This window comes from Ochotona princeps, chromosome 5 (assembly GCF_030435755.1).
Source record: "Ochotona princeps isolate mOchPri1 chromosome 5, mOchPri1.hap1, whole genome shotgun sequence".
Lineage (NCBI taxonomy): Eukaryota > Metazoa > Chordata > Mammalia > Lagomorpha > Ochotonidae > Ochotona > Ochotona princeps.
In genome coordinates this window covers 36,703,468-36,730,540 of record NC_080836.1, presented here as the reverse complement: position 1 = coordinate 36,730,540, position 27,073 = coordinate 36,703,468, and the positions used below count along the sequence as shown (strand labels likewise).

Sequence of the window (27,073 nt, the reverse complement as noted above, 5' to 3'; positions counted from 1 at the left end):
CAAGAAATCACAATGGTACATCTGGACAAGCTGACATGGTCTGTAATATCAAGTGAGCTTGCTCCTGTATTGTATCTGTAGTCTTGCTCTAACAAACTCCTCTCTCAGGATGAATAAAATTGTAACAGATGCAGATTATGCTGTGACCCTAATTTTAAGATTGTGGTAATAAATGCTGAAGCCTTTCAGTAAAACGCGAGTGGCCGCTTCACTTGGGTGCAAAGAAAAGTTGATATATTCACATTCACAACCTTCAGACTACCAAATTTGTCTTGATTGTATTATGATTGTGACCACAAGTGTTACTTAAAACTAGGTTGACAACTCAAGCATCCTATTAATGGAAACGGTGTGGTCTGGATACTTCTAGATGTCTCTGTCTCATGGCTAAAGAACTGGACTTCCATCTGAGAAACTGCAAGGCTAGATTTGGAAGAACATGGCAACTGAAGTGTGTAAAGTGAGCATGGCGGATGTTTCTGTCCAAGAACTGAAGCCAGCAATGAGAACAGAAAATAATAGTGAAAACTGAAAAGAAGTGCTAAGTTATTAGCGGTTGAAAATGCCTAGGAAGCCAATAATCTAAAAGGATATGTCAACAGGTTTACTGCACTACTTGTGACAATAAACTTTTAGTTTTCATCTATGCACATGAATTAGATTTGTTTTATCATCCTTAGTATATCTTTAGTAATATCCTTAGTATGGGAATGTGTGCTCACAGAATCAAAGTCCATGACTGACGCATGTTCCAAATATTACATATCTCTGAACTATAATTAGCTACAGGTTAGCTTTTTTAAAAGGCCTTTCCTACATTTTTTACATATTATCTGATAAGAACATTCAAGTTTGCTAATGTTTTGGATTCTGTTTGAAAAAATTACTAAAAGAACATCACTTCATGAGATTATGACAATGGACAGGATTCTTGGATCCCTTCTATCACAGATAGACACATTTCATCTGGAAAAGAACAGATGCTAAGACAAAAGAAGTAGGGTATCGTAAATTTTAAATCTGCTCCCCTTAAACGTACTTGCTAGATTTTTCTTTCTCAAGATATGCCTCAGGAGATTAAAATATGTGAAATATACTACTGGCCTATCTGGATTGACACTGGATAGGACAAACAGGATAAAGCAATATGAATATGAAACCCCAAAGACAAAAAGAAAATCAGAACATTCAATCCCTTGGTCTCGCCTTGCAGAATAACCCAAAACCAAAGGCTACAAGTCTATCAGGTGGCCTTCTACACAAAGCTATTTTCTTTATGTAATTGCATCCCTACTTTCATCATCCGATGATCTCAGGTTAGGAAGGATTTACCTTAGGAGGAAAAAACCCAATGTACAGCCACTCATCATGCCTCTCACTGCTACAGAGGCCACTTTAAAAACCCATAGCATTTTATTTGCCTCATCGGTTTGTTCAAAGTAGGCCACTTCCTGCTACTGAAATAGTCCCAAAAGGTTTGAGGGAGCTGTAATGGATTCCTCACTTAAATTATTCAATCTGTAGTTAAATCACAATAATTTAAACTTAAACTCATGTTTGTTTCAAATTGCATACTAGTTTACTGCGTAACGTATTTTAATGAAAGTCTCCCACTTTTTTAGTAACATCCTTCAATAAACCATAAAAATAGTCATATAAATCTATAAATATTTTGTCTATGCATTAATGATTAATACAGATATTATGGAAGCAAAAAATAAATTTTAAAGTAAAAAATAAAGTGCTTTATTTTATAAAGACCAAATATCTTCTTTATCCACTTCCAGGATTCATCTTACAAATTCTTGGGATGCATACAACACACTTTAAAATGACTGTTTTAATTACATTTCATTTTATGACACAGTTTCATAGGCTCCGGAATTCTCCCAACCCCTCTCTGTACCCTTCCCCCATGGTGGATTCCTCCACCTTTTTGCTATATTACAGTTCAAATCCAGTCATGATTCTTTCATTGTAAGCATGTACCATGCATACAGTCCAGCATCTTATTTTCCAGATACATTCAACAGTTTCTTGGGGAGACCATCTCTGGTCCGAAAGCAGAGCTAGCAGAATATCATCCCGACCAATTAAAAGCCACAACATAACATCAACAACAGTTTACAACATTATGGAGTTAATTGACATGGTATTGAGTGACCAATATGTTAGAAAAGGCAAGTTCTTAACCACATCCTGTGACTACTTCATTGACATTTCTATAGATGATTACATAACTTTCTTCTTTACTCAAGATACTGTATTGTCACATTATATTGTTCCTTTATAGTTGCCTTAAAATGTGGTGATCATTTCTTGATTCTTCCTATTGATGCGTCTTAATGGGGAATCAGAAAGAAAAGCAAATCACTAGATGGAAATTCTAATATTCAAAAATGTGGAAAAGATCCAAATGACAGATAGTCTTTCCTATTTTTCTCACATTCACATTGTCATTTTTCATGAACAATAGTATGCTAAAGTATGGTATATAGTTTTCTGAGACTGGTGAGCAGAACTGAGAGAAATATCAAAACTGAATATAGTAATTGGGAAATACAAAATATGGAGTAAAGTACAGTCATGAAAATAAATTTGTTATATTTTTTATTAATCAGAATATAATTTGTGAAGTATATTAAGTGCTAAGGATTTATAGCACTGGAAACGTCATGAGCCTAATAAACGTAAGTTTACATTTCAGAATAATCATTGATGACTGTAAGAGGAAATTTGCACTTCATCAGTAAAGTCACAAATACGTAACTATATGAATCTTCAATTTTGATATCAACAGGCATAGATTTACTCCACCGTACAAGTTACTCAATTGTTGCATCTGACATTTTTCAGAAGGCCCAGCAAAAACCTCAGGATGTCAAAACGTAAAAATACACATATATGTAATAGGCACTAAAATGTGAAATACAACATAGTGACTATTATACTTTCATGGAGACAATTTCCAGTGGAAAAAAAAAAGTCCAATGTTCTACCCATATTAACAGCTAACCTAAAAATCTAGTAGCTAATCACTACCTGCCTCCTACCGTCGTGCCTTATGTTTATGTTTTGGGCATTCCAAAATTTTATTTGCCATCTGTATAAACCAGTTGTTTACCTGTGCATTTAGTCACAGTTATGACTCTCACAGCCCAATATTAATTTAAACATAAATCATTAATTTAAACTGAGTTTTGAGCTTTTCATGGTTTGTGTACACTTTCTTTTAATAACAATAAAATCAAGGGGAAAATAATATGCTATGATAAAGAATGGCTTCATATCACAAATTAATTAAATTGAATATGCTAACTAAACACAAACATGGCATCAAAATTTCAGATATACTCTATACAAACACTACCCTTTAAGAATCAAAAACTATGAACTTGACTAATACACATTGAAGATTTAAGTGACTCACTTAATAAACAGTTATTGAGTATGCCAAAACATGCAGTAATTCTAAAATGTAAATGCTGCCAAAAGTCAACACAATGTTCAACTATTAGTAGCATACACCTTTAACTGGATCAACTTTATCACAACTCATCAGATTTTAATAGGTCATTCCGTAGATTTGATGAACTAAACCTTGCTTTTATAAGGAAAATTTTTGCTACATCACAACATTGAGAAAATATTGTGGGTGTTGATTCATCTTTGTTTGGTACAGAATAAATTGGAAACAAATATAAAATAATACGATGCTCCTACTTTGAGCATAACAAGTTTAACTGTAGAAGGGTCAGTGTGATAGAATTTCCTGCTAGGAAATACAAATCATGAGCTCATCATTGTTAATTAAAAACTCTCACGGCAGCAGAGAGTTCCCTCGCCAGCAGAGGGTGCCAGAGGCAGGGGTCGAGCAACAAAGTTCACTGGTCTCCTTGGTTCCAAATTCCTGGGGGCAGTCATCCTCCAGCTGCTCGGCTTGGGTTAGGGCACCGTGTGCCAGATGATGACCCAGAACTTTGGCCTGCAGCATCTCTCCAGCGGCCACTTCTTGTGGGAGATCATTAAGGCCAGCACGGAAGTTCATGATATGGCTAAGCAATACCTAAAGAAAGGCCATTTGGTCCCAGATCATGTCATCACACGCCTGAGTCTCTCGGAACTGGGGAGCAGGAGTGGCCAGCACTGGCTTCTGGATGGTTTTCCGAGGACACTAATACAGCCTGAAGCTCTAGACAAAATTTGTGACCTGGATCTAGTGATCGCTTTGAATATTCCGTTTGAGACAATGAAAGATCAGCTCAGCCGTGGTTGGATTCACCCTGCCAGCGGAAGAGTGTATAACATGGACTTCAACCCATGTCATGTACATTGAATTGATGACATCACTGGGAACCATTAATCCAACAAGAGGATGATAAACCTGAAGCAGTTGCTGCCCGGCTAAGACGGTAGAAGGATGCTGAGAAGCCGGTCATTGAGCTTTGAAAGAGCCGGGGAGTGCTCCAACAGTTTTCGGGAACGGAGATAATAAAATCTGGCCGAATGTTTTCATGCTTTGCTCAAACAAGTTCACACACCTATTCAATCCAGACAGGCATTCTGAGCTTGCTCAGTGGAAGAACCAGGAAGATGTGGTCATTTGTTCAATTGTGTGTGTAGTATTGGTGTCGTGTCCAACTTAGAAGCTAGCTGTGATAGCTTGCAGCACCTTTTCCAGTTTACACAGTGATGTGATAAGAAAACTAATTGAGTAAAAAGAGCTCACAAAGAGGCCCTCTGCCTTTAAGAAGACTCACCTACATGTGTTTGAAGTGTCTCCCTCCACATGTGGTCAGCCCTTCCCAAGGAAGCAAGTAAAGGCTGGAATTGAAGCTGTGTATAACCTGAACTCCACCTGACTCCTGACAGTCATGTTGTTGCCACAGCAGCCTTCTTTCACCCACAATGGCAGTACTTCCTGTTTTTTCCCATGCCCCATAGCTGTTGAACCACATATGTGACGCGTCCTAGGCTTTGTCTCAGGTACAGCTGCATATGCTGTCCTAGTGACAATGCAATTGAAAGCGTTGCTCTCAGTGGGTGATTCTCTGATTGTGCGTGTCCACAAGTGGTTTTCCCAAGTAAGAGAGATTCCTTCTCTGCACCCATCCTCGAAAGAATCTTTCCTTTTTGGAACTTTTGGATTAAAACATTTTGACTTATACTTAAAAAAAAAAACTCTAAAAATCTTATCATGGTTCCTTGTGTTTTTTCGATCAGTGTGGAATATTGAGTATCACCACCTCTTTGTTCTGACAAATCCTAAGGACTTGGCAAAATATTTTATACCATTTTTACTGTGACTTATCTTACTCCCCTAGTATTTTCTTTTTTAAGTGTATTGTGGTATTATATGAAATAGTATGAAGTTATATTTTCTTGGAGATTACACATTTTATGTCTGCATACAAATACATATCTAAGTCCTCTGAACGTTGAGTGTCATGCACTACATATTCCAACTCAACTCAATTCAATTCAAACATTTACTATTTTTCATGTATCTGGCTCTACTACAGTTTGTGGTACACTCCTGGATTTCACACTTGTTAGCACAACGTAATTCTGCAACTCTGCTTCACCAACAAAAATCTTCAGTGTGTTTCCTGCCATCTCTTATCACTAGTACCACTAGAAAATTTTAAAGGAAAATCATCAGTCATGTTAGTGCCCAGCAAAAACATTAATAAAAATAGGTCTTGTTTATTCCGCATTCAGGTGCTAAGTATTTTTGTAAACATGTTTTAATGTAGATAAACTTAAAACTGCCTAACAAGTGTGTGAATTAGGCACTATTTTTCATCATTCTAATTTGTTGGTAGAGACACATAACTGCATGATTTCCAGTCAAAGCTAAGACTTAATCAAATTCAGGCATCTTAACCTTGGGGCTTATGTTATTTCCTACCAAATGCACTGCATCAGTCGAAATCTCTCTAGAAAGGATTATGTAGCACTCATTTTAATGAAGTTACATTAATTAGCTGCTTAGATAATTAACTCTCTAGTTGAAACTATACTATGTATTTAAAATCAATTTAATGGTATCAAACTGCATAGAAAAATTCTAACAACAAAGTATTAAACAATTTATACACCATTAAATTAATCTCATGTTGGTTTAAAATATATTTTAGTTCTGAACTATTTAATCTTCACATTAAATCAGAGAATTCAGATATAAAAATAAATTGTCTACTCAAGTGAAATATAAATTATTTAGAAGTTAGAGTACATATCTCACTATTCACTAATACCACAACACATCTGAGTTGTGACAACTCTTCAGTGGCTAATATATAACAATATTTTATTCATAAAATTGACTTGAATAATTGCATAATTACTTCTTCTAGAAACAAAAGCTCATTAAATATGTACGATTTTTGCATTTATTTATGTTTACACAGATCTGTAACAAAGTATAAAAAAGCAAATTTTACTTCATTGAAGTAAATTGGTACAACACATAATGACAATTGTACCTGATTTTTATTATGTTCAAACTGCAAGCTTCTGAACATATTTCTCCTGGTTAGAAATCAGTGCACTTGGGCCCAGCAGTGTGGCCTAGCAGTTAAAGTCCTCGCCTTGAATGCCCCGGGATCCCATATGGGCGCCGGTTCTAATCCCGGCAGCTCCACTTCCTATCCAGCTCCCTGCTTGTGGCCTGGGAAAGCAGTAGAGGACGGCCCAATGCATTGGGACCCTGCACCCATGTGGGAGACCTGGAAGAAGTTCCTGGTTCTTGGCTTTGGATCGGCACAGCACCGGCCTGTTGCGGCTCACTTGGGGAGTGAATCATCGGACGGAAGATCTTCCTCTCTGTCTCTCCTCTCTGTATATCTGACTTTGTAATAAAAATAAATAAAATCTTAAAAAAAAAAGAAATCAGTGGACTATATCTTTTATCTCCCTTACACACATACTCACATAATATATACCCTACTTTTCTATCTTTTTAACATAAACAATATTAGCCCCTTATGCATAACAGGATAACAATCAAAATTCTAGGCAAGCACATCTGTAGGCAAGTTATGAGGAATATGAAACTTTGATTTGTTAAAATTTTAATGGTACATCTTGGCCTTCCAGGTTAAATGTGGTTTAATTTGGACAGAACCACTTGGACAGAACCCTCGGAATATGTACACATTGACACTCTGGGTTGATATTAGGTGACGATTCCTCATCTCTATGCACTAGAACATGTGGAAAGTTGAGTGGTTTTCTCCTGTGTTTTTCCACATCCCTCAGAAACAACAAGAAGAAATAGCAAATTTATTTTTGAAAATGTGGTTTAAATTATCTGAACTTGAGGTATTACTTAATTACACTGAAACATGTCCATTTTTCTGTGCGTCCAATGAGTTTTGGCAAATGCAATCCCTCATTTAACTACCATTTCAATTCAAACTTAAAAATATTCATAATTCTGTGAAAGTTATTTTGCAATTCTTCTGCCCTAAGAGGACACAAAGTTCAGACCTGATAATATGTCTTCTATCACTGAAATTTAAATTTGTGTCTTACAAATAAATGAAATCAGGCAGTAGTTTGCATTCAGATTTACCATGCCACTTATATTGACTTTATAAACTGATAATATTTAGACAGAGAGAATGAGTTTCTATATCTGTCATCTTCATCTCCATCTTGCTAATATTTAAGAGTGAACCTAGAATATTAATACGGACACGACTAGCCTCAGTAACACAAGGATAGATTAATATTGTCATAAACTGTCAAAATTTAGGTATTAATCATATTATATGTATGTATAAACTCAATATGTGAAAAATTATAACAATTTTAATAAAATAGCATATCTAAATAAAGGAATGCTCTATTTCCACAGATTAGAAGATATGATATTCTTAATAAACCAATTATTGTTAGCCTTATCTACAAATGTAATAGAATTTTGATTAAAAGACAGTAACTTATTTTTTTCATATTTTAATTTTTACTATTGTTACTTCATTTCATGACAGTTTCATAGGCTCTGGGATCCCCCCAACCCTCCCCGAAGCCGTTCCCCCATATTGCATTCCTCCACATTGTTACAGTAGCACCTTTCACAGCCAGTCATGATTCCCTCATTGCGGGCAAGCACCATGAAGAGAGTCCAGCATCTTATCGTCCAAATTCAACAGTTTCATTGGAACACCATCCCCGGTCTGAAAGCAGAGCTGGCACAATACCATCCCCTCCAAGGAAAAGCAACTACACAACTTCAACCACAGGAACAACTTGTTTAGATATATCCACAAAGCTGATACAAAAAATAATACTAATAGCATCAAGAATTACATAAGCAATATGGAAAATTGTAAGCATACGTCTCCATTTTACCGAACATATTTTGGAAACTCCAACACTTGGAACAAGCATAAGAAACTAATGAGCTTCACTGAACAGTTAGAAATCTGAATTGAAAGAGTAGGAAAAAACAGACCATTTATGTCCACACTAATCTTTTCTGTTCTGCCCATATCAGCACAAACACCAAGCAAAAAGATTTCCCCAACCAATGTTTCAGCAAGTGAGGCAAGAAAATAGGAGGTGCAGCAAGACATTATCAAGGAAGTCCACTTTTGTCTTCAAACATGGAGAACGTTAGGGGAAATGGCATACCCAGGTAGCCTTCGATACATTTGGAAACAAAGAAATAAGGCACACATTTTAGTGAACAGTTTGTGTGCATTGAGGTGGCTCACCTGTGCTCCCGCAGGCTGATGTGACAGATCAAAAGGGGCAACAAGTCTCATGACCGAACCACAAAGTAATAGAGTGGAAAATTCAACCAAATGTTTCTTAAATAGTCTACATCACCAACTCCAGTTTTCACTCAAACTCCTCTAGAAAATTAGAGAGATGTTCAGCTTTATACATTCCAGAGGACCAGAAGGACTAAACTGATTGAAAGAGCTGGTAAAGCAGTCATTTAACTCATCCAAAAGCCCACAGCACAGCTCTACCCTGAAAGGATGAGAATCTACAAATGTGCAATTCTAACTACCACAGCTTTTTGTCCTGATTATCTTCAGGAGTGGCATCTGATGTCTTCTCCAAATGCAAATTACAAACCAGAATAGGACAGATTTGGGCAGACAGCTTTACAGCAACAACCCAGGGACTGTGTAACAAAAACCTCAGGCAATTACCACACCACAGAGTAGAAACCAACTCGCAGCCTTATCCAATATCAAAGGAGAAAATCACAGCCTAGCCAACATAAAAATTCACAACAGACTCACAGTTTGGTGTCGTTACTAACTGTACCTTTCAGAAACACAGGCTAGACTATATAGTAAAGGCATATCCTGTCAAAGAATACCCGTGAAGAATCCGAGATGGCTGTCGTATGTGTAAGAATAGAAAGTTAATTAAAAAGTAGAAACCATGACACAACTTCTCTCCCAAAAAAGCAATAAAGTTCTTCTAATGGATCCCAAAGAAAGAGATGTAGGTATATGTCATCTAAAAACAGGAATATGTTCTGAGAAGCATGTTGTTAGTTCATTCTGGCAGTGTGCTAACATTACAGAGTTCACTTACACAAACCTAGGAGGAATGCCGCACTACTCCATTGGTGTATCTGGTAGATGCAAGCATGACTTGAAGCACACTGAGCAAAGCAATATGAGATTACATCATGCAGAAGAGGAAATATTTCAATTAAGACACAGTAAATGTGAAATATACATACTGCTTGAAAATAAATATTTGAAAGTTTGAGTTTACTCCAAATTGGTGATGGAAACATATAATATAGCAAATATTTAAGTCAACAGAACACATGTTTACTATAGCTATCAACTATTATGTAGTATACATAATTCTTAATGCTGTGCATTGCTGTAACTGGCAGCATAAACTGTTATGACAACATCACCTCTAGCACAAGGGAATGCATACTGCTGTGACACTATCATGGATACAAGTTGCTACCTCACAAGGAATTTTCAGCTGGACTATCAGCAACTCGATAAAAATATTAAAAACCAAACTCAATTACGCAGAAAAAAAGACACAGACGGCTGGAAGACAAAACATTTTAAGTTATACAGTCAGAAGAATAAAAAGAAAAAAAATAAGAAATATATGAGAACTTTAGGGCAACAACAACGGATCACACATTTGCATGATATGTTATAAAAGGAGAAAATAAAAAATGATGCAAATACATATTTAATGAAACACTAGCTGAAAATTTCACTTTCTAGGCACAGATGTCGACAAGCAGGTTCAGGAATCACACAGGCCACCATTGAAATCCAGTCCAGAGCACAGTCTACCACAGATACTATTATCCATAAAAGAAAATCAGTGATTAGATTTTATTAAAATTTAGGGGTCTTATGTAAATAAATGATGGTAAAATAACCCTAAATACACTAAAAAGTAGAAAACAAGCTATTAACATTGAATAAGTAGTTTCAAAATTTGTATCTGAAAAATGACATCTATCCAAAAATATACTAAGAATTATCAAAATGTTGGCAAAAACAAAATGAGCCCTCTAGTCAAGGCTCCTTCAGTTTTTCCTAGTGTGCTATTTGGCTTTCTATTCTTATCAATTATTGAAGACTGTCACTGGTAACTTTCAGAAGTACATGATTATACAGCCATGTTGTCCAACAGGACAGGTAACCCAACGTGACCATTTAGATTTAAATTAACTGAAAGGTGAGCATTTCGTGCAGTTAGGATTCTGCTTTGTATGCTTCATCCCACATAAGACAGTCTGATTTTGAGTCAGGCTACACTTGCTATTCTAGCTTCCAGATAAAGTGCAGCAAATCACAGCTTAAAGTGGTTAGACCCCTCCCAACAGTGGGAGAGACTGATTAAGTCCAAGCCTCTACAGTTTATCCTGGTATAGCCCTGATGTGGGGAAGAGAAGAGCAATTTGTGAACAGACCTAAGAATGGCAAATTGCTGTGCGCCTGTCTCTCTGCTTTTAAATAATTAAAAAATTTTAGAGAGAAACATCACCCCTCTTTCAAAATCATTGAGTAATTGAAATAAATTAAAAATTAAGTGCCTTTGTTGCATGAGTCATAGTTCAAGCATTCAAAATTCATATGAAGCCAATGACTATTTCGTTAAATAACGCAATTGTTAGAATATGTCCATCATTGCAGAATTTTCTAGAAGAGAGTACTACCTAAATTCTCTAAAGTTGCTGGGGTCTGTGCAGTAGGTGTGAATAACATGAAGGTGTGAAGAGAACAGCTCCCCTGCTTGGCAGGGCGCAGGGAACTTCCAGCTGTTTGGCAGGGCCCGGTGGATTTCTCTCTGACCACCTTGATGCAGGTTCACCCCCTTTCACATGGACACTTAACCACCCCACTAAGAATTTTGTAATCTATTGAGGCATTGTTTGCCCCTGTGAGATGGCTTTTGCAACCAACATGACCTTGAGAGTTAATGTTACTGATAATGTCCTGGTGAGTGGGCCTTTAACTGCACACAGGAGTACAATTATGCCCATGCTGTTTCCAGACACCTTATTGTGTGCCTACCCATTGCCATAAAATCTGGCATAGACATTTAGCATGCTTTCTGGGAAATGGTTTGATAAGAATTTTACAAACTAATGGAAGTGATGAGAGTATGGGCTGAAACTGCTATGACAAAAAATATAACTACTGGGACCCTAAAAACTATCCTGTTATAACTCCTGTGACCCTAAAGACTATCCAAAAAATACAGTTACTGTGACCTTAAAGGTTAGCCTGTCCTTGCAACTCTTCAGAATATAGAAAATGTAGCTGCTTTAGCTGTTTTCATAATTTTTTAACCAGAGGAGAAATAGGGTAATTTTACTAACATCATGAAGATATACTTTTGATTATTGTTTGATCATTTATGAGGTTGTAGAACCTGCAGTTGTAGAGGGATTTAATGTTTAAAACTTTTTGTCTTAGATCTTTATGTTGTTTCTCTTTTGATGTATTTCTCCCATTAAGTGATGGATAAGTTGTAGAATGAGAATAGTAGTAGGAATGTATTACTGAATAAGATGTGTTGTCTACTGAGAAATTCTTGGCTGCAACGTCAGAATGGACAATGCCCTGTCTTAAGGTGAAACAATTTGCAGAATTATCTTTGGAAACATTCACTTGTTCATTGCAGAGTTGAAATCAAAATGGAGTAAACATGGCTCATTGCTAACTGCAATTCTTTCCGCCATTACAACTCTTGTTTTACTTGTCAACAAACTGTGTGAGCTTGCAGGCCTAATGGCCTTTAGTGCCAATGGCCCCAATCCCCATAAACCAAGACTTACTAACCAACCCATACATAATTCAAGGTAGGGGTCTGGTTGTCACAGGTGTGCCAAGGATAGAACCCAGACTTAAGGAGAGCAGGTGGGGGCTGGCAAGCTGAGATAAGCAAGGAATGTGGAATCCTTCCTCACTTACCTCTCAAACTGTTGTAAATTGTGCCCCCCTTGAAGCTGTGTCAAATTGCCCCTAAAAGAAAACCGTGTACTGCTTCTGTATAAATACAGTAGACAGCTTTCTCGCATTGTCCACAATGATCTTGGAATTGTAGTGGTCCGTCTCTCTTCTTTATACGCCTATTTCACGCACCCTTCTTGAGCTCCGAACTCAGCTGAAGCTGGACTCTGCCATAAAGTATTCCAACATTTCATTATCTTTTCAGAGCCCAGTATAAGTATTTAAAAATAAAATTTTGTCCAAAAATCTTTTTCAAGCAAACACACAGAGTAGTAAGAACTTTCAGTCTAATAATATTTTATTAGGCATGTTTAATGAAAACCATTAAAACTGCATTTTCTGATAAATGCTCATAAATGGAATCATTACAGATTTAAATTTCTGACTATTTCTGAAGATGCATTAATAGTTTTATTATTTTAACTAATAATTTATGGCAAATTCCATGAAATACAGAATGAATATAGAAATGAATATAGAAGCAAATGAACATAGAGGCATAGTGGCTTAGTCCTGATTACCATATAACACATATCTTGTTAGAAGTATCATACGCTAAATAGAAAATTAACTTTGGATCCTTCCCATTGTCATAGCATATAATCCATCTACAATAATACTCCTTGTATTCAGAAATGTCCCACTGGTTTTGTTTTGAACATCTGTTTTTATTTACTGTCCACTTCATTATAGTCAAGTGAGAGCAGAGATGTCCATAATCTGTGCTTTGGCACACAACAGCATATAATGCTTGCAATGAAAGCATTCCCACTTGACTAAAACAGTAATCTAGAATTAATTTGGAAGAAACAAATGTGTAACTTTATTGCAAATCCCCTATGAAATGAAAGACTTGCTATAATTATAGCACATTCAGGATATGATCTGTGGCCCTCAGGGCATTAAATATTTATTTTTAAAGTTATTTTCTTTTATGAAAACATTTATTCAAAAATTGAAGATACAGTCCTCCACCCACTGATTCACTACCCAGGGGGCCCAGGCTGAAGCCAGGAGCTGGGACCTTTATCTGAATTCTTCAAGCGAGTGGTAGGGAACAAAACAGTTAGGTCACCTTCCACTGTATTTCCCAGATCATCAGCAGGGAGTTTTACTGGAACAGAACAGGCAGGACTGGTGCCTGAATAGAATGCTACTGTCACAGGCAATAGCTTAATCCACAACACCACTATGTCACCCCCAATGTCAATATTTTCTTCTTTAGTTGCAATTTTATTTTGACTATATGGGAACTGCCTTGCAAAACTGTCCAATGTCACACAGGGTAAGTCTTTTGATTCATTTAGAAAGGCTATTTGGCTTTGTAACTAACCTGTCTTTTAACGTCATGTTTATCATTAATGAAAAGGACATTTTGTACAGCAACTGCCAGCACATTTTTTTCTTTCCAAATCTATACAGCTTAAACAATGGAAGGGCAGCACAAGTCACTGCTATTCCTTTTAAAAAGATTATTCCCAAGGGCTTAGCAACTGTATGACCAATTCAAGCTTTATCTTGAAGCCAATAAGTAGTCATTGCTGGCCATAGAGGAAGTCAAATCTGCTGAATAGTGATAAAATGCTCCGGCCTTAGGCACAGAAAGAAACACTAGCAGCAGCGGAAGGATTGCTGCACATTCTCCAAAGAGTGCTTCAGAGAAGTAACAGAACACAGCTGAAACTGAGGGGCAGCTGGGGGACAGGACAGACATTACTAGACACACCTGTGTCTACACATCTGACTTTTGGGAAATTGTCATTTTTCCAGGACAAGTAGGAAGAAGTTACTGTGGTATTCCAGCTTTATTCATGAAATTGCTTACAGAATTCAAAAAAACATGAAGGCATATATGGAATCACAAATACTCACAAGAACCCAAGAAAACCTGAGGAAAAGCAAGCAAGCCAGGTGGAAGCACATCACACAGATAGAGTAATGAAATAGCATGGTGCTGGCACAAAAGAAATAAATTAATAGAACTTGAAGTCCTTTCACATACATATAGACAACTTATTTTTCATAAAAGTTACCAGACAATAAAGTGAAGGAAGAATAATCTCATTAATAAATGGTCCTGGTAAAACAATGCATATATGTAGAATGAAATTAGAACTTGCCTCTCATCAGAAACAAACATTAACTCAAGATTAACTCAAAGACCTGAATTTAAGACCTGAGACCATAAAGTTGCTGGAATAAAGTGTAGGAGAGACACTTTAAGGCACTAGTGGAAGTAATGACTTTTTGCATAAGAACCCCAACCACAGTCAAAAAGAAAAACTAAACAAATGTGATTATATCATACTGGAAAGCTTTTGCACAGCAAAGGAATCAGTAGATTCAAGATATATTCACTGGAATGGCAAAAAAATATTCAAGAGCAACCTATTAGATAAAGGACTAGCACCCAGAATATATTACCATCTCAAAATGTTCAATAATCACATAACCAATCCACTCAAGAAATGGGCAAAGGAATTCAACAGCTATCAAAAGAGTACAAATGGACAAGAAATATTTCAAAAAACATGTTCAACATCAGTAGCCATCCAAGAAATGCAAGTGAAAGCCACAATGAGACTGACCCTAGCCCTCTCAAAAAATGTATTGTCCAAAAGACAGAATAGCAAATTCTGGAAAGGATGTGAAAAACAAAAATCCATATAAACTTAATAGAAATGTAAATTAGCACAAATGAGACAGAAAACAATATGGTGATTTCATTAAAAACTAGAAATTCACTTATGTTATGATCCAGCAATCCCATTACTGAATATACACTCAAAAAATGAACATGTGGCAAATATCCGAATTTGGGGTCTAGCATTATGGCACAGCAGCTTACGTAGTCATTCATATTGGCCATCTCATATGGCTGTTGGTCAATATCCCTGCTGCTCCAGTTCTGCTCCAACTCCCTGCAAATGCACCTGGAAAGCAGCTGAAGGTGAACCAACTTGGGATCCTACAGCCATGTGGGAAACCTCAAAGAAACTCCTGATGTTGGCTTCAGCCTGTTTGAGGCCTGGCCATTGCAATCACTTTGAGAAATAACCAATAAAGTTCTCATGTTTCATAATCAATCTCTGAGAGTAAAAATGATTGAAGTCTGTTTATGATAGAAAATAAAAGCAAGAATATCAGCTAAATAGATAATGTAAAAATGATGAACTTTTCTGTGTACATGGATTTCTGAATCTGAGTATATACAAGGAAAAAGTGGTTTTTTTTAATCTCTAGGATTAACTATAAACCATTTCAAAGTCATTGCCCATATCCAGTTGAAGAGACACTTGATTCTTAACAAACCTCCCCTGGGTCATATTAATAACATTTGTGTATTCTTTGTATACTTTTAATTATGTAAACTGGATATGTTCCAGAGTCAGAAGCCAGACATTAAGTGAATAATATCTCATAACAAATACTAGGAATCAGACTTGAACTTTTACTTTCTTCTAGCATGTAATTTTTTTCCAATATGTCACAGAATTTCCCCCGGAACACTTCAAATTCTATTTCTATTTGTCTAAAAAGATTTATAGTGAGCCAGGGATTTAGCCTCACAGTTAAGACAGATTTGAAAGTTGGAACTGTGGATTAGCAATTAAAGTTGCAGAATAAACACTGATATTCTGTACGGGGAACCAGTTCCCAACCCAACAGCCTACTAAGGTGCTTCGGTTCCTGTCACACGTGTGAGAGACCCAGACAAAGCACTCAGTTTTGGCTGGCACAGCCCTAAACATTGTAACCATCTTTGGAATAAACCTTCAGATGGAAGTTTTCTAATATGACCACATCCTATATAAATGGACATGATTCCCCACTCCGGCTCCACTTCCAATTCCAGGTTCCTTCAAATGCACATCAATGTAGGCAGCACTAATGGTTCAAGCTTTTTGATTCCTGCCACACACGTGATACACTTGGATTGAGACCCTGGCCTGTCTCAGCTGTTTTGAGAATTTGGGAAATGAATCAACAAATATGTACTTTCTTGATTTTTGTTTATCTCCCTTTTTCTCTCCCTCCATCATATAAGAAACAAAACTTAACAATGAAAAAGGAACACATGAATTTCAAAAGATGATACACTGAATATAATTATATTATTTATCTTATTTGCTCTATTACACAGGATAAAATAACTCTTCTCTATGCTGAAAGATGGCTACAACAGCCAGGTCTTAGCCAGGCTGAGCCAGGGGCATGGAACTTCTCTCCAGTCATCTGCCGTAAGTGTGCAGAGGCACTACTATTTGAGCTATCCTTCACTGGTTTCCAACATGCTTTAGCAGGGAGCTGGATCAGAAGTGGGGGAAATGGAAATTGGAAGAGCACCCACATGTGGTGTTGGCATCTAAGGCAGCAGCTTTATCAGCTAAGCCACAACACTAGATCCTATCTTTTTTTCTTTGACTGGGAGACTATATACATTAACAGGAAGGGAAAGACCTAAGGACAATTATGAATGGGAGATGGAATGAAAAAACTAACTTGCTATTCTTAGTCATTAAAAGTAAATGGTGGGGCCCGGCAGCGTGGCCTAGTGGCTAAAGTCCTCACCTTGAAAGCCCCGGGATCCCATATGGGCGCCGGTTCTAATCCCGGCAGCTCCACTTCCCATCCAGCTCCCTGCTTGTGGCCTAGGAAAGCAGTTGAGGACGGCCCAATGCATTGGGACCCTGCACCCATGTGGGAGATCCGCAAGAGGTTCCTGGTTCCCGGCTTTGGATCGGCGCGCATTGACCCGTTGTGGCTCACTTGGGGAGTGAATCATCAGATGGAAGATCTTCCCCTCTGTCTCTCCTCCTCTCTGTATATCTGACTTTGTAATAAACTGAATAAATCTTTAAAAAAAAAAAGTAAATGGTGATATTAAACCTGTTGAAATAGGGTTTCTTGACTTTTTTTTGCTTTCAATACATTACTTATACATTCCAAAGAAACAAAACCATCACTTGTGATGCCACATCCTTCATGGATAATCTAGGTTAAACATAACACTTAGGACATACATTCTTTATGGAATATCTGGGTTAACTGTAACACTTGGGATAGAATATACCTTAAGGAGTGTTTGGTTTCAAGACTTGGCTCTTCTCCCAATTCCAGCTTCTAGCTAATACACATCCAAGATGTAGCAGTCTACAACTATAGCAGTTGGGTCCTTGTCACCTATATGTGAGATCTAAAAGAGACCACACATACCAGCTTTGGCTGTTGCATGCATTTGCGGAGTGAACCAACTACATCTGGCATCAAAGTTACTTCAAATCCAAATGGGTTATTATATGAGCAACAAATGCCAGAGTTATTAATCACCCACACTTTCAATGGTAATTCCTCTACTGAAACATTCATTACTTAAAAGTGGACTTGGGAGCATGTCTGTGGTATAGTAAGCTAAGCCTCCAACACCAGCACTGTCATCACATTTGGGTGCTGGCCTGTGTCCTGTCAGGTCTTCTTCTATCCATCTCCCTGCTCGTGGCATGAGAAAGCAGTGGAAGACAGTGCAAGTCATGGCCCCCCTTTGCCTACATGGCAGGACAGGAAGAAGCTCCTGGGTCCTGCCTTCAGTTGTGGCCAGTTGAGGAATGAACCACCAAACAGAAAACATCTCTTTCTCTATCTCCTCTCTGTAGATCTGCCTTTCAAAAAAGATGAAATTAATCTTTAAAAAACAAAAATAATGAATGGAGTTGGATTCAATGAAATAGATACGAACAGTGAGAAATTAAATAATGGAAGGCATTGCAGAGTAACAAATAACCATCTATAATATAGTATTTTAAAAATAGGAGGTGGAGGGGGGGGCAACACAATATCTTAACTGGTTAATCCTCCACGTGAAAGCACCAGCATTCCATATGAACTTCTGTTCATGTGCTAACTGCTTCGCTTTCCATTCAGCTCCCTGTTCATGGCTGAGACAGCAGCAGAGATGACCCAAAGTCTTGAGACCCTGCAGTCACGCAGGAAACCCAAAGAAGCTCCTGGCTCCTGGTTTCAGACCAGCTTAGCTCTGGCCATTACAACCATCTGGGGGTGAATCAGTAAAGAAATGATTTTCCTCTCTGGCTCCTTTTCTTTCTAAATCTGATTTTCAATAAAAGAAAAAAATGTAAAAGAAAATTGGCATATTCATTATCTCTTAACCAATAATAAGTTATTAATTTACGGATGTAAGCTTTGTAGATTGAGTTTGTAAACAAAAATATTTAAGATGTAGCTAAACAAGATAACAGAGAAGCATTTAACATTTTAGCCATGTAAACAGATTAAATGAGAAATATTCGACTTAAAAAATGAAGTTAGACTGCCAATTAAGTATTACATATAATTACTTTGCACCAAGTTAAATTTGAAATGTTTGGAAAAGGAGAAAGAAAATCATAAGATTAAATGCATACCAATTAGATTAAAACATCCTAATTTCTATTTGGATAGATGTCTTTTCTCAACCAAACTTCTTACAGAGTTCGCTTGAACTGACAATTTTTACATAAGAATTATCTTTTATTGTCATCCTGTTTTGTTATAAAATGAATGACTTATTAACTGTAAGAATCCAGGATAATTGAAGATAAACTGGAATACACATATTGAAGTCACACATCATTACATCTAGGCTTTGCGCACATTGCACAGGATTAAAGGTAAATAAATATTCCATTTTGTGACCTTCAACTCTTGCTCTTTTCCATGGGCACAAACCACACTTTGCTACCCTGGAAACTGCCTCTTAGCCTAGTTTTATCTGACTTCATCCAGCTGTTTTAATGGGCTGCTCAATCGCATTGACTTTTAGACAGAACCAGCCTGTAATAAACAGCATCTTTGCACAGCACAAGTTGCCAGTTTTAAAAACACTTCATATTTATGCACTCGGAGGTAATACCTTATGCAACATTTTGTGAACATTAAACACCGAACTCCAAGCATAAGCAACACATACAAGAAACAGAAAACTATCGCATCAAAAGATTACACTTGTGTAGGTCACTAGAGAATTCACTGACTCATTAAAATGATTATATTTACATACACTTTTTACTCTAAAGAGCAACTTGGGGAGGAGCGAAGGAAATGCGGCATATTACATGACTTGAGTTCTGTTGTGTGCTACGCTGTCTATTTAAGGAGTCCTCAAAACACAGCATAAGACAACAGACTCAAAGCGGCACTAAACAATAGTAAAATTACTATACCAATGCATGAGGGGGGAACCGGGTGCGATCTTGACAACCTCTTAACAGGAGGTCATGTGCGTGGAGCAGGGGGGCACTCCAGAGTGGAGCAGGTGGTAAGCAGGAAGCTTGGATCCCAACCATGAAGACTCCCAGACCTTCACCACAAACTATTAATACGAGCAACAAGGACTATATCCCAACTGCCAAGGAGGCCACAGGGAATTGGATGCCCTCGGAGGCCGAGTACTCTGAGGTCACCCACCCCCAACCGGAACTTCCGCAGGGGATGGAAGAAGTCCAAACGCTACCACGCAGAAACCAACGTCATCGGAAAGACAACCAGAAGCCCTGAGCGGTCCGCAGAAACAGAAGAACAATAAATGTCCTTCGGGACCAGGGAGGAGAGCTTTCTCTGGTCCGAGCCTGGCTCCACCTCTGGACCCCCACCCTCCCTTGCAATGACCATCGGGATCGCTTCGAAAACCCCTCATAGCAAACAAACAATCATACAAACTAAAAAAAAACTAAAATAAATAGACAAACAACAAAAAGTAGAGCTTGGAATCTGACAGGAAGGAGCTGGCGTGGATTGGCTCATGCCTCGCTGGGTGGGACACAAAGATTAGCCACTCCTCACCATGGTGTTGAGGATTTTCCTGCACCCCACCCCACAAAAAAATGTTCTGCACCTTAATTGTCGACAAATGTCTTGTTAGAGTTACAAGCCAGTCTAGATTATCCTAAAATCTGCCAAGATCAGCAAAATTATACTTCAACACAACAAATGACTAAATACTAAAATGAAATAGACACGAAACAGCTGAATGGTACCTTATAGCCATTTTAAGGTATATAGCAGCCGGTCCTGTATATAAACTAAAATTGAAATGTCAATGAGCTAATCATAGGTTGTGGTTAAGAACCTGCTTCTTTTTTTTTTTTTTTTAACATACTGGTTACTCAAAACCATGTCAATTCGACAATGTTGCAAATTGCTGTTGATGTTATATTGGGACTCTTAATTGACTGGGATGATATTCTACCAGCTCTAATTTCGGACCAGAAATGGTCTTCCCAAGAAACTGTTCAACCCATCTGGACAATAAGTAGCTGGACTCTATGCTTGGTATACATTTGCAAGGAAAGAATCTTGATTGAATTTGAACTGTAATACTGCATCAAGGTGGAGGAATCCACCAGGGGGGAGGGGCGTGGGGAGGGGTGGGGGGATTCCCAGAGCCTATGAAACTGTCACATAATGCAAAATAATTAATAATAAAAAGAAAAAGAATGCACTTATTTCAGATATTTTCCAGCTGAATAAACTTTTCTCTTTTGCTTTTCCATTCATTTTTTGAAGTCACCGCAATACACACACAGGAAAAAGGCATTCAGTATATTGCCATCAATTTCCTCGACTACCAAATGAGAATTATTATCCTATGAAGATTCTGGAATTTCGATGACAGTCAAATGCAATTAACAACTAGTAATATGCCAAGAAACATTTTAAGATATTTTCTAATGGTTTCATACTTATACATATATGTGTCTATGTATATTAAGATTTAATTTTTTGAAACTACATTTTACAGAGACAAAGAAAGAGATCTTCTATCTACTGTTTCACCCACCAAATGGGACACAAGAGAAGCCAGAAGCTTCCTCTATGTCTCTGATGTGGATGCAGGGGCACAAGGAGTTGAGCCATCTTCCACCACTTTTCACAGGCCGTTAAGTAGGGAGATGGATAGGAAACAGAGCAACCAAACCCTAGCCAATACAATATGGGATGCTAGTGCTGCAGGTGGAGAATCAGATATGCAAATTTTCTTTTAATGTGCAAATTTGCTTAGAAATATCTCAGTAAAACATCAGTTGAATTATTTTCCTTTCTGGTCTCAAAACATGTTATGCTTGTCACCAAACACAGCCATGCACTACTCATTTTTGTAATACTAGAGTGCATTAAAGAAGCTAAATAAATATTGTTGAACTATAATGAGCTAAAATTAAAAACCACTAAATGCTTATGGATATTAGTTCTCACTACAAACATGAATTAAATTTTAGAATCCCTTTAATCTCTGTAATCACAGATGTTTGGCTAGCTATCATTAAAATAAGCATGAAAGAGAAAGATAAAAGAGAATCACTTACACTCAACTACATTGTAAAGAACTGATTTAAAACAAGTATTCAGCATTTACTGTCTATTTCACATCTCATTTTCTTTACTCAGGTTATTTTATATCTTCCACATTTGAGATTCTGTTCAGAATTAAGTAGGACTATATTATTTTCATTTAATGATACATGAAATCTTTTGAGTCTTAAAGTACTAAAATGTCTATCTTAAATTTCTTCACATAATGATATGAAAGCAGATATTTTGCACATTCTACAAGGCTTTCTTGAGCTAACGCTGGATAGAAGCCAGCTATCTCCCTGGGCATAGTATAGAAAGTAGTCATTTTTTCCAACATGAAGGTCTTTACAACAAAGGTGCACCCTCAGTACCTATGCCCACAATATTCCCCTTAATCATATTTCATGCTCTAGCTTTACAGGCATCTGAAATATTTTCCTCATTGGTAATAAGGCACTCATTCACACAATCTCACATCAATAACTATCATTCACATGATTGGGGAGTAAACGCTTTTTCTCTGAAATTGTACATTTCTTAACCTTAAAACTGTAAATGTATCCTAACTATATTTTTCACCACTCTGACTCTAGCAAAAACAATTGCACATTTAACATATCTGACTATGTACTGCAATTTCAGCAGTGACAATTTTTAGTTAATTACATTAACTGGAAAGGATATTTTCAGCATTAAAGGAGATATAGGCTACATGATGCATGCATTGCAAATTAGGTGGTTGCTTGTAGGCTCCAAGATATCCATTTTATATCAGTCATTTTGCACATCTGACTTAGTCTAGCAAACTCCTTCCAAAACTGACAGGACCTCTTCGTGCACAGAAAATGTCAAACATTTACCTCAGATTTTCCTTTTGAAAATTTTAGTTTGTTCCTTTATTAAAACAAAATTAGCTTTAAAAAGATCAGTGTACAGTAATTCTTACCAATATAGATGAAATTTATTAAAAATGATGGTAGTTAACATAACAGAAATTTTATAGTTTTCCACACAGGGAATCAAAGGCCTATGCAGCTGGAACATGGACTGTTAAAAGCACCAACTTGAACCATCTGAACAACCATATACAGCTAAATTATAGCATCTTTTTTGCAGACATGAATGATGAAATGCCTCCACAGGCAGCAAGATCCTCTATATTTAGCTTGTAGTAACAGGGCTGCCAGATGAGGCTTCTGCCTATTTAAATTTTCATAATAAACTCTCAGGGCACAATTAAGGATCCAATTAGTTCAGAGCAGTTCTATGATGTGAATGATCCATTAAGTCATTGACTATAGGGCCTTACTCTGATGTCATGGTTTATCTCATCAAAGTCACCAGGTGAAATCTTATATATATGATGCAAAATTAAAAAAATATTTAATGATACATCATTTTCTAACAGAAATACTAATCCTGAAAAAGGAATAAATGGCATGTTTTAAATGAATTAAGTAATTTTGATGATTTAATACACTCAACCATTATTACAAAATACACTAAAAAACCATGAAGATTTTGATGAATTGCTTTAATTCTACTATTTAAAACTGTAACAACCATGGTTGTAATGGTATGATACATTTTGCAAAAATGATAAAATGATTTTCTATTTGTAACTTTTTGGAACTGTTGATTGTAAGGCAGTTAAAACAGTATGATCATTTATATTGGTATGATCATATATTTAATCCGATGAAAATTATTTTTCAAGCACATCAGTTTTGAGTCATTATCATTGATGCATGTAGTAAACATGAGTTTTATTCAGATCAGTGACAAGGCCAAAAAATTTTAAATGAAATTTAAGAACATATTCATCTATAAAATCTGGGAAACACTTATACTTTGTTTTCTCTTCAGATTTATATATTTATTAATATAGCAGAGTTATACAGAGAGACGGACACAAAGAAAGAGAGATTTTCCATTTGCTGCTTTAATGCCACAAAGGTTCAAGTTAGGCAAGGCAAAATCAGGGGACAAGAGCTTCTTCAATATTTCCTAAGTATTTGCAGGGACCCAAACACTTAGGCTGTCTTCCAGTTTTCTCATGCGTATTAGCAGGGAGCTGAAGCTTCAAACAGGTATGCATACAGAATGCTGACCCTCCAGGCCATCCACAACTCTGGTCCTGTCATTTGCATTTTGCTAAGGAGTGCATCAAATCAGGTGAGTTTTTCGTACTAACTTTTGCAATCCAAGATCACGGAATACCATCTGGATTTTGTGTGTGTGTGTCTTTGATGATTTCTCTCATTAATGTTCTATAGGTTTTATTGTAGAGATCTTGTACATCTTTGGCTAAATGTATTCCTATATATTGGATCTGGAGGAACTAAAATAAATAGGTTTTTTTGCTCTATCTTTCAGTGAATTCATTATGTACCTATTTAAAAAGCCACTACTTTTTGCAAATCTATTTTTAATCCACAACTTTATTTATTGAGTTTTAACAGCTTTTTCCTTTTTTTTTTTTTTTTGCAGGATAATTAGGTTTTCCCATAAACAACAACATGCCATCTGAGAAAAGGCATAGTTTGATTTCCTCCTTTCCAATTTCGATGTTATTTAGTTATTTCCTCTCCTTAGTTGTTCCTGTGAATACTTGAGATAGATAGATAGATAGAGAGTACTGAAAATAGACACCTTGGTCTTATTGCAGATTTCATATATAACCTTAGCAATAAAACAGCTAAGCAGCCATACTACATATCATTGTCATATTGAACTTCTGTATTAAGTCATATATTTTAACGATTGTTATGCTCACAAGAGACAATTATATTCTATTTTTATTCCTGCAAATCATAGGAAGAACTCAGCATTAGGGGATGGTGTTGTGGAATTGCAGGCAAAATCACCCCCTACACCGTTAACATTCCCTTTTGGTTCCAGCCCACATACTGCTACTCTAGTTCTAGCTCCCTACTAGTGGCCAGAGAAAAGCAGAAAAAGATGGCCCCAGTGTTTGGGCTCCGGACATTGATGAGGTAGTCTGGAGGAAACTTCTGGCTGATGGCTATAGCATGCTGCAGCACTGGCTACTAAAGTCCCCAGATAACTGAGTAGATATGGAATATCTCCCTTTTTGTTTCTCCATTTCTATGTAACCCTTCCAAATAAAAATATATTGAAAAACAAACTACTTAGATTTTTCTGAATCACCAAACTCAAAATGCTAAAGTATCATGCAAAGGATTTTAATTAGAAAATGTTTTTTCTTCCAATATAAATATTTCCAAAAGTAAATAATATTGTGGACTAGTTTTTTTTAAATGTCACACATTAGATTTTAAAATGTTAAGTAATGTATAGATACAGTTCCTGAATCACTAAGGCTTAATATTTATATGAAAAGGAAAAATTATGGGCAATATGACATGATCAATATAAAATATCCTAATGGAGAAAAACCACTTTTATTATGGTAAAAGGAAATTTGAAGCGACTATCCACAGCAATTTCCTGCTATGAACAATAAATGAATTATGGAACAGTTTCCTGAGACTGTGGAATAAGCTCAGTCACAGAGGTTATCCTAAAATAGACTAAGAAAAAATGCTGAAGGTACATTTTGTGGGCTAGAAAATCTAGGTTTTTCAAAAGATAGAATGACATTTGTTATGGGTTTATATTTTGAAACTGCATTGGTAAAATACATTTTTACTAGTTGGAAATATAATAATTTAAATTGGAACAGTTGACTTTCATATGTATATTACTATACAATCAAAAGCTGAATAATTTAAATTTTTATTCAAATAAAGATTGGGAATTTACACTCAAATAGGGAACCCATAGAGTGATCAGAATTTTCATGTATTTCTTGAAAAGAGCATATTAACAAATTTATAAAAGATGGACTCCCAATGCAACTGTTACATTTATCTTGACAACAAGATACTGGATATTCTACCATTGTCTATAATTACAATTATGATACACTTAAACAGCAGGAGGCTGGACTTGTGACTGCTGTATTAATATAGGGAAAAGTGGGAAGGGAGGGATGAAAATGGGGAGGGTGGAAGTAAAATTAAGAGCAGGATGATAATGCCTGGACAAAAACACAAATTGTTTGTCACAGAAAATCACGTAAAGGGAAAAGCAGTTAAATAGAGAACAGAGGAAGACCCTGCGGTATTCAGAAGAAATCCCAAAATGTGGACACAAAAACAACTCAACAAGGAAGGGTCAGGTATAATTGTATCAAAAACTGAAGCAACTCACTACCCATAAATAGCTAGGATCTAGTCCTCACTGTACCTTCATTAGGGCCTTGGGACACACGATGACATTTATTCCTACACGAAGATGCTGGACATTCTATTTCATCACCCTAGCGCCGCATTGATATCTTTGTTATGTATGTTCATTAACCTCATGTGGATGAAAGCTCAATATCCTTTTTGTTTTCTACTTCTCCTTCCCGTGGCGCACTGTACTCAAGGGGATACATCATGAAAATGTAACAGAAATTAATATGCTCATAGATGGAAACAAAGAGAAACAAGTCCCCATGCATGCACCACAAGGATGCACTCACAAAGAAATGACCGACAATCTCCTACATAATTGGGAGACTACCCAGTGGTTGCATGATGGACTTGGTAAAAATTCACAAAAGACAGCCTTTGAAAGACTGGAGGGGAGAATAGGAGAGAGGGGAGGGAACTTGGGGGAGGGGAAAGGCAAACCCCAGCACCAGCATAACTGTATCAAACAAAAAATTGAAAAAAAAAAAAAAAAACCTGAAGCAACTTTTGTTCCTGGGCAATGTGAAAAGCAACAGAGTAATCAGTTCTCAACTGGTGTTGAAAACTAAAAAAAAAAAAGCCATAATTATTTGCGGGGGTCTTACAGTAGGTGTGGATGACACAAAGGTGTGAAGAGAACAGCTGCCCTGTTTGGCAAGTCCAGGGGAGCATCCCGCTCTATGACAGGGCCAGGCGAATGTCTCTGCAACCACCTGAACGCAGGTCCACCTCCCTTTGCAAGGACACCCGGCCACCCCACTAAGAATTCTGTAATCTACTGAGCCATTGTTTGCCCCTGCGAGATGGTTTTTACAATCAATGTGAGCTTGGAAGTTAATACTGCTGACAGCGTCTTGGTGAACGGGCCTTTAACAATGTATGCTGTCTTGGTTACTCTTATGGCCCTTTGGCTGGAAGAGCTCAAGAATGTCTGTACTAGCATCATAATACATGCTTTCAAACTAATTTAGGGTTGAGTCC

General features: G+C 36.9%; 1 protein-coding gene and 1 pseudogene across 1 annotated transcript in view; one reads left to right on the top strand and one right to left on the bottom strand.

Moving 5' to 3' along the window:
- The window catches only part of GALNT13 (polypeptide N-acetylgalactosaminyltransferase 13), a 427,420-nt gene that overhangs the window by 241,655 nt on the left and 158,692 nt on the right, over positions 1-27,073 (bottom strand). The window lies entirely within an intron of this gene.
- Positions 2,676-4,567, top strand: LOC101522857 (adenylate kinase 4, mitochondrial-like; annotated as a pseudogene).